The following is a 10,487-nucleotide window of genomic DNA, read 5'->3' on the forward strand; positions in this document are numbered from 1 at the left end:
AGCTTAAAATGTGTGTGAAATATTGTCCAAGTTTATTTAGGCTGTAATTTAGTAATATGCCAAATAAACAGTACGAATCCACAAGCCAAAAAAAATAAAATAATAATAATACTAAAAAATTATTATTAATAATTTAATAACAGGTTGGCCAAAGCTATACTACCATTCTCAAATTTAAAAGATAATAATAATTTTATTCAACAAAGATACATTAAATTATTCAAAAGTGTCACTAAAGACTCTTTATTTATATAATGCTGTTTAAATAATACACTTTATTATAATACACGTCATTGTTTTGATATTCATAAAAATATATTCATAAAAATGTGGTTTCCACAAAAATATTGAGCAGTAGAACTGTTTTCAACATTGATAATAATAAGAAATGTATCTTAAGGATCAGCATATTAGATCATGTGACACTGAGGACTGGAGTAATGATGCTGAAAATTCAGCTTTTGCATCACAGGAAAATAATTAAATTTAAATTGTAATAATATTTTACAATATTACTTTTCTATATTACTGTTTTGCTTATTTTTGGAGAAAATTAATACATCATCTGATGGTTTATATAATTTCTATAGTGTATTTACTATATAGGTCTACATGTAAAAATAAATAAAAATACACATTTAACATGAACTAAGTATTCCTTATTTATATATTTCTATTTATATTCCTATATAAATCTAATTTATTATAGGAAATATTACTTATAAATGAACATAACTAAAATATCCAAAATGTAATTAAAATATGTATTAATGTAATATAATTGTTATTATAATACAGTATTTAAATACTATGTAAGCTATGACACAATGGATTTAAACAGAGAAGTCTTTACCACAGTTTAACAGTTATGATAAATAATTTCTATCAATCTCTCGGCATGCTGTGGGTGCAGATGCGCCGGAGAACAATACTGAACCTGAGAAAGAGAACCAACAGTTGAAGAGCATGCGGTAAAAATGTAGACCTCCAGATACATTATCCACAGTTTGTCAAAAAAATTGACAAGATGCCATGCATTTGTGTATTTTCATACAATTTTGTACGTCATAGCAGCAATGCTCTGATGATATGTTTGCTTCGTGACATATCAATAAACAGAGCTAAATGCATTCTGTTGGTCAGAGCTGTGGTCTAGTGATTAGCAGCTGTGGAGCTCATGCAGACATAACAAGTTGAAATATGTGTGAAAATGTCCAAGTTTTGATATAATAAAGTATATGCTTCTTCGAGCATTATAGATCTCCTTGGGGGAAAAAGAACAAGATATGCACTTTTCTCTCCTTTTGCTTTAGTCTCTGCCATATCTTCTGGTTTCTCCTTTCAAGTGGCTCTCTCCTCTCTTTCTGTCGCGTGTTCCCTGACCCTCCCGCTGGGGAAAAATGAGCAGCTTGGAGTTGCACAAAAGCAGTAGAGACCTATTAATTTCACACTGGCCATCTTAACACATAGCTGACAAGACAGCCGTTTAACTGTGCTAACCTGAAGCCTGCAGACCAGTCCCTCTGTCCCTAATGACTTCTGCAGGAGAATACCAAAAAGCCTCTCAGCTTTCCTTCATTAGAGCTGGAGAGGTCCGGACAGGTATGTCTTATCGTTCTCAGCCCCACCTCTCCATTTCTGATGAAACTGGCAGTGTCAGTGGCAGTCTGATGTAAGTCATCTTTTGACCTTTTACATACAGCAAATCAGCTCAATGAAGCTGAACATAATAACTTTAAAGAACATTTCAAGTTATACACTCTTCTGGAGCCTGAGGGAACAACATCTACAAGGCTTACTGTGGTACATCGCCGTTTCCAACACAATACAGAACCGTCTCAAATTATTAAAACAGTCTCAGAGGGCACAGAGGGCTTCACAACAGAGACACCGCAATGCCTGAAGGATGACAACAGAGCTCAGAGGCACCATTACAAGAGTTTGAGATGGGAATGTTCTCCTCCTTTTTACTCCTTCAGGAGAATTCACACTGGCAGCAATTTAATCACAGGAGGATGCCAAATTGCTGTGCTGGTAGGCATAGGTAGTTGTCTCTAGTTTATAAATTGTGTCCAGGCTCTGTTTGGATGTTGACCAATGGCTCTAACACACACACACACACACACACACACACTCTCTAATCAATAGTTCTTCAAACATAGCATATCAAGTTTAAACCACAAAATTAAAGCTTCAATAATGTTCAACTAATATAAAACATAAAAAACTTCCAGAACTCAAACTTACTTAATGTCATTAGATTATGTCTAATCAAGTCAGGTGTACTCTTTATGCAGAATGACTATTGAACACCCATTCGAGTGGATGTATTAACAGGATCAAGATCTCATTTGGATTCATTTTAGTTAGTGATTTTATTGACTTGATTAACTTGCACTCAAGGCAGTAATGAACTTGGCATTTCAGAGGTGGCTTCATTTAAATCTAATCGTGCAGCAACAACTACTATTAATGTCATTTAAAAATAGATCTAAGTATGTTATGAATGTGCACAGCAAAGTTAAGACACACATTTAACATAATCTAGTGTAAGAACAATCAAAAATGCATGAAGATTGACATACTGTTTTTTTATGCACTTGGGTGAGTTTAAACATTTCAACAGAAATTGGTTTCAAAATACTAATGCAATTTAAATACTAAAAATTAGTTACTTGTAAAAGTAACTTTACTCAAAAGTAAATACTGAATACTGTGTGTGTGTGTGTGTATACATACATATACATACAGGATATTTACATAAATACATACAGGATAGTTTGAAGAAGAAAAAGAAAATTAAAATTTTTGGATGATCTTTTGCTTCTGTCACTTCTTTAATAATTGCAATTGATATTAGTTTGGACATGCTGAAAAAAAAGCATTCCAGGTTATCAGGATATAGAGTGATTTAATTCTTCTTCTCTAATACATTCTGGACATCAAGACAGTTCCACACTGGTCACTATCTTTCTGAATTTCCTCCTGGACAAAAATTATGATTGGTTATGGCAATAACCATAGCAGTTTAACTGAGCCGCAAAGTGTTCTCCTGAGTGGGAGGCTAGAAAAATGATGCCTTGTGATTGCTATGTACTCTTCTGTACTCTGAATTAGACTATCATGCAGTGAAGCTTCATACTTAGTGTGAAAGCTTCCCAAATAGTCCAGATTTTGCACTAGTCCATGCAAACACATACATATCTACTTTCCCACACACTCAACACCATCAAGAGAATGATCACTGTTTAACTTATTTAACAACCTCACAGTTTTAACTGCATCGTAGCACTTTGAAAGCAGCTGCAACTATCTGCTCTAATCATGTATAAAAGCTGTGTGGGGTTCAATAATGCCCTCTGGGTGACCAGCCATGTGTAATTGGTTTAGCCAACCGCTGCTTTTGATTAGCTGCGCTGTCATTATACCCTCTGCTGCTCTGCATTATGTTTGTATAACTACCAAACGTGCTTCAGTGGTATACGTTTGTTGAAGTAGTTAGTTTAGATCAGTGCAGCTGATTAAAGTATGATTATTCTACATAATTAAATGCGCACACTATTCATTTTAGATGACAATAAATTAACACTACTAAAGATTGTGGATGCAAAAAGTCTCTTTTTATTAGTGTTGTGAGAACAAGTGTCCCTCCAGTACCAATGAAACAAGACAAAGACAAATAATGTAGATGGTAAACACACATGCTGCTAATTGTACTTATGTATTCTCATCTTGCATTTAATTTATCTTCATTTTCACTCTAAACAATACATCAGAAAAGAATGCTTATTTAAGCGAAAAAAAAACAAAACAACAACAACCACATAATTATTTTCATCTAAGAAATCGCTGTAAATGTCACAAGAATTACAAAGAAAAGGTAATACATTGAAATAAACATGAATTTTTTAAACAGGAGATTTGAAATAGTATTTTCTTGTAAAACATATTCCCATAAACTTTGTTTCATTTACAACTTAATATACACATTTTTTACAGTGCAGACAAGATGTGCTCTCATGCTTGCCTCTTAATTTGTTTTTCTTTAGCTCAGATGTGACTATGAAATCAGTCCTGTTGGTCCTAATCTAATTCTTTGACACCTAAATAAATGGCCCCCCTGATAGGGAATATGCAGAACTATCTGTCAAGCGGACAAATTGGCAACTGTGGAGGTGCAATGAAATACAGGGCTCTTTTTAATCAATGACAGGCAAGTAAAAAAAAAGACCACAGTCTGTTGTTCCTAATGTGTCCCTCGGTAACGGCTTGGCAAAGACTAAACAGAACAGTAAGGGGTTACTTGTCAGAGGAATATTAGCAAGCTCCATCACAACACTAAGCAATGACACTGCATGGATACGTGGCTACATGTGCTGTATCCAGCAAATTAAACTAAATATTTAGTCTAGGTGGGGAATTTGATTCAGAAGGTGCTACATTAACACTGTTCATATAAATGTTTAATTCCAGAATTTATTGCTGTGCAACTTGAAGATTTGTTTAAATAAAACTCCTTCCTACAATCAATTTAAAGCAATAAATACATCATTTACCTTGAAAGTTTAAATAAACACATTGGAAATACAGTATGCTGTTTTCGCTGTTCACAGGTCAAACCTCAATTTTTGAGTTGACAAACATCCACTTTTTCCAGTAGCTTTGGGTTTTATTTTATCTGACATCCACTGAAATAAATGTAAACATTTATATTTGAAAGGAATAGTTCTTCCAAAAAAACAAACAAACAAAATCCTTGAAATATATTCACCCTCAGGCCATCCAAGATGTAGTTGCATTTCTTTCTTCACTGGAACATATTTGGAGAAATGTAAAATTACATCACTTGCTCACCAGTGGATCCTCTGCAGTGAATGGGTGCCGTCAGAATGAGAGTCCAAACAGCTGATAAAAAAAAAAAAAAAAAATTCACAGTAATCCACATGACTCCAGTTCATCAATTAATTTCTCATAAGGTAAGAAGCTAGATGTCTGTAGTAAATTCCCCTTAGAATTATGGGTCATGCAGTTTTTTTTTTTTTTGAAGGGACACTTTTAAATCACAAGCAGAAAATACTCATACATGCTGCCGCTATAAAAGCATAAATCTTCTCTTTTGCAAAATAATTCAAGCTCATTTTCACTGTTTTTAAAGGTTTGTATGTTCTTGCTAAAAAAATTTATAAACTGTGCCTATGGAGAAAATAAATGAGATTTTTACTTTTGGAACCCATTCGATGCTTCTCTACTGGTTTGCTAATTGAACAAATTTAAAGATTACAGATTTAATCACCATGAAAACCTCCATCTTTGAATAAAGACTGACACTACATTGCTCTGACTCATATGAATGCTGAATATTCAAAAGGGAGAGAAAGCTGATCAAACAAGTTCTGCCTCATTCAAATTCCAAGGACAACCTCCTTAAGGAAATCAAACATAACTGCTATATTCTGCTCAGAAGAAAGAGACATTGTACAGTAAGCGCACAAGTGCTATACTATATTATAGGCATTAAATTATTAATCATTGTTCTGGTTAGAACCATTTTTCCATCTTTTCACAGTTCTATCACCTCATCTTTTGAAAGGAAGCTTGCACTGAGTGGGCAAGAGAAAGCCATTCATAAATGAACGACACAGGATCAGGGTTAAGGACACCGGGTTGCAAGATCAGGAGATTTTGGAGTTGACTGGACAAACCTATATAGGGAACAGAAGACTGTTTACAGATATAAGTGAATTTGTAAATAAACTCACTGAGAAAAGAGCCATAAAAGTCAAATAACTAACTTCTCTCCATTTTCTTCTTGGACTTAATATTTTATTAATTCCCATGACTTCCATAGGCCTGGAAATGTTACATTGTTAAAGGACAAAACCTGATATTTGGCACTTAAGATTATTATTAATATCATCATTATTATACATGTATACTTGTATACTACATATATATATATATATATATATATATATATATATATATATATATATATATATGCTGTTCTTTTCAACTTTCCATGTTTCAAATAATCATGAAAAAGATCAATAATAAATAATACGGTAAAATCATGTGTTCAAGAAAATTCTAAGCAGCCTTCACAGGAATAAATTACATTTTAAAAGATATAGAAAAATAGAAAACTATTGCAATGTTCCTGTTCTTTACTATATTTTGATAAAATAATAATAACTTCAAATGAATAAATGCAGCCTTTTCCAAACTAAAAAAAAAAAAAAAAAAAAAAAATCATACCACCCCCAAACTGTTGAAACAGTATTGCAGTATAGCATATATTATAGTAAGATGTTTTATTTTATGGTCAAATTTGTCTTTGAATTTGACTAAAAACATGGCAGATATGAAAAAAAATATATTTCAAAACAAGTTAGTTAATGTCAATATGTTTATAACAATTTATTTTAATAATAACACACTTTAATGTGCTGAATTCTATGTGTGTGTGTGTGTGTGTGTACTGTATGTGTGTGTGTGTGTGTGTTTTTGTGTTGGCAGTGCATTACATTCATTTACTTGTATAAAGTTATTATAATGGAAATTGCAATGACAACTGCAGATAAATAAGCAGGGGTAAATTATTAGAACATAAAGCATCTTCCAGACAGCTAAATCTAAATGTATGTCTTCACTAACAATAATGTCATCTACATCCATAATGTCCGCATTACAGTTCAGCTGTATTTCCATCTTCTTCAAAAACACGTTAATGATTCTTTTTCTTATTTCTTTATATAGCCTTTCCCATGGCTATTTTATTTAGTCAGAGCGTAGGTCAGCAGACCTCCTCTAATTGTTAATTTTCTCCTTATTGCCACACTGTCACAGTGTAATTGGTAAACTGGGTCCATGAGTCAGCTGGATAATTGAAAGTGAAGGGTGTTTACACAACAAGTACAACCACAGACTGGCAAGTAGACAAGGACCATACAGCTCTGCTAATGATGGAGCTTGGGTGATGGAGCTTCTCACTTCACAAGACATGGTGGATTGGAGCGATGTGGATTAATGCAAAGTTTTTTTTTTTTCAGCTGTTTGCACTCTCATTCTGACGGCACCCATTCACTGCAGAGAAGCAAATCCACCATCCACTGGTGAGCAAATAATGTAATACTACACTTCTCCATATCTGTTCTAATAAAGAAATCAACTAATCTAGATTTTGGATGGCCTGAGAGTACATTTTCAGCAAATTTTCATTTTTGGGGGAACCTATTCACTTAAAGGTATAGTACCACAAATAGCCCTAAATCCTTATTGTCAGAGAAATGGTCATATGGAATAAAATAACAACTGTTGCTGGCACATAAAAATATAAATGAATGCAAAAGAAGCATGTTAATATTAAATGTATTATGGTTTTAAAATTTGTGTAATATTTTACCATATATCAGATGATGCATTTATGCTGCTATGTGCTTGCAATGACATGCATTATTCAGCATGCTGGTTATTTATTTTCAAACGACTGTGAAGTCTGGAACACTCTGTGGGTGCACTTTCTCTCTCTATATCTACTGAGAGCAGATAATTTCATGTTTTTCACAAATCACTTTTTTTTTTTCCAGGCCACCGTTAAAACCGAAATGTCAGTCAGCATTAGTGGACTCATTTATATGGTGTCACACAGGAGCATGCAGTACTACAGAGATGAATTATTTCTCTTTCTCCTCAAACCTCGCAAACACTTAGCTTCCATTTTCAAACAAAAGTTTATCTAAACTATTATGAAAAATATAAGGGTGAAAGAGAGAGAGAGAGAGAGAGAGAGAGAGAGAAGGATGGATGGGAAGATAAGACTGTTATCTCAACATTAGTGAATAATAATTTGAGTTTGAGGTGTATTAATCAAAATATTAAAAAGTAAAAAGCTGCCAAGTACCATAAAATCTCACTGCAGGAGCTTTGGCCTCATCTCGAGGGATGGAGAACATCAGGCGGACATATTTATAGACACAGGGACCCAGATGCTGACCCTCGAGGGTAACATCTGTGCAGAGGTTAATATCCCTAACAAACCTGTGTAGAATGGACAATTACTCCATTACTCCAATTAGTCTTTGATGAAAATGTTACAGATAGAATTATGCTTAGCAATGTTGCTAAACATAATGGCATATGGACTGACCAATGCAAATCAATCTACAAGTGTAAATATAATAATAATAAAAAAAAAAAAAAAATCAGGAATTTAAATGTCATGATTTGTAATGCATCAGTTTAAAGCAGAATACAATGTCTGTTATAAGTGACCTCAAGTTTAAATCAATTGAACCTCTCTCTCTCTCTCTCTCTCTCTTTCTCTTTTTATGCAAGAAATACACATGATTACACTATGTATTTATATGCATACATCATGTGACACTGAAAACTGGAATAATTGCTACTGGAAATTCAATTTTGCCATCACAGGAATAAATAGTTTAAAACATATTACAATAGAAAACAGTTTAAAAAGCTAACATATGATTTCACAATATCACTGTTTTCACAGGTTTTTTTTTTTCTTCAAATAAATTTAACCTTTGTGAGCATAAGAGACTTCTTAAAAAAAAAAAAAAAAAAAAAAAAAAACCTTTGACCGGTATAGTGTGTAAATTAAAACAATAAAAAAATAACTAATTGGATTAAACATTAAATCAAATTAGCACAGAATCTAATTTGTGTGTGCATCTTTCAATCTATTTTAAAGTTGCTCACACTTTGAGCCATGATTATAATAATTGTGACCTCTTTACAGTTTGTTGTAATAACTAAGTAGCCAAAAAAAGTCAGAAAAATGAGAAGAAATCTATATTGTGAGCTTTGAACTTGTACCTTGACCTCTGGAAAGTGTCTTTTGAGTTTTTTTATCAATTCCTAACCCTTCACTTAAACTTTATACACATGCAGTAAAGACTACAAGCTCTGTAGCTCTCCCACAAGGGTAAAGATGACAACAGATGTTCCCTTGAAGCAGTAGCCTTCTGATGCTGTATCCACAAAAAAAAAAAAAAAAAAAAAAGTAAATATGTGGGGGAAAAAAGATAGATAATTCTGCATTTGGACTCAGAGCTAAATTGAATGAGTAGCATTTCAACTTCACATGGCCTATGATTTTCAGTCTGCAACAGAAGCTGTGAGACATTTTGCACTCAAATAGCATACAGAAATTTCAAGCTCACAGTAGCCCCAAACTAAATAAAATGAAAAACAAAAAGAATAAATCAATAATGAAATGTCCAAACTGATGCACAACACTCTATACTGTACTACTAAAAAATTTCATTTTTTTATTGTATGATGTTTATAACTTCTTTGAGAAGAATGGCACATTGAACGCTACACAGTGTTTCTACTCGGGTTCTGCTGAAGGCTCAGCAAGAACAAAAATTAAAAGGAGCTCCTTCCTGTGAGAGTTTTCCTTTTTGAATTTTATCATTGCTCTGCCTTCTGGATGTTCAGTTTGAGGGAGATTAAGTGTGTGATGAAAGCTTGTGGCCAAAGGAGATTGAGCAACTCCTGCCAAGTAAGAGCATTAAACATCATTGGCTTGTCATAAATAAAATTCTGTTTAGTAAATTTCTTAACATTTTACCATAGCTAGCACAAACTTTGCACCTATTCTTATTTAAAGGTGACAACACAACATGGCTTGTTTAACCAGGCAGTGAATTAATTGCTACAATGTTATGAACTTTCTAAAAAAAAAGAAAAAAAAAAGAAACATGAACTGTGAGAATTTTTTTTTCAACTTAGCACCATTGCTTTCATTTGAATTTTGCATTGCACGTGTCAGTTTATGGAAAATAATAAACAGATGCATAAAACTCTCTCTCCTGGAAAAAAAAAATACTCTCTCTCTCTCTCTCTCTCTCTCTGTGTGTGTGTGTGTGAAACAATAGTTAAAACATTTAGAACTGTAGATATCATCTGTCTATCTGTCTGTCTACCTGTCTTTTTATTTATTGAATAAACCATTCTACTAATGACCATGGGTGGACTGATTTTAAACTCTGCTGGTAACACAACCACAGCGGTGACTAATAGGGCTTGGGCGTCGTGACGTCATTACTTGGCGTGGCTGCCACGTTGAATGCCTCCTTTACTGCCACTCGGACTACTGCGCAGTGTTTAGACATACTCCCTCTCATCCGTGTGTCTTAATTTGATGAATTAAAAATCTATTTTAACCATTTTCAACCGTTGCTGTATTGTGGGGTGTAATAGCGCAACACATAACAGCCATGGGGAAAATAAAATGAGAATGGATTAACTTTACACTGCTTTCCTGCTTGGAGGCGCGACCACGGAGACCATAACATCTGAATATTAATTTATATAGCTTAAGTCAACATTGAAAATAAGGGAAATTTCTCGAGTTACTCATCCAAAATACGAGAAATTTCAACATTCATCTTTTTGTTGCTATCCCTCTGCTGACAGCAAAAATTCGACTTTAGTTACAGTTACAGATTGGCGTGAAATCG

The sequence above is a fragment of the Carassius auratus genome, chromosome 1, assembly GCF_003368295.1.
Source record: "Carassius auratus strain Wakin chromosome 1, ASM336829v1, whole genome shotgun sequence".
Classification (NCBI taxonomy): Eukaryota; Metazoa; Chordata; class Actinopteri; order Cypriniformes; family Cyprinidae; genus Carassius; species Carassius auratus.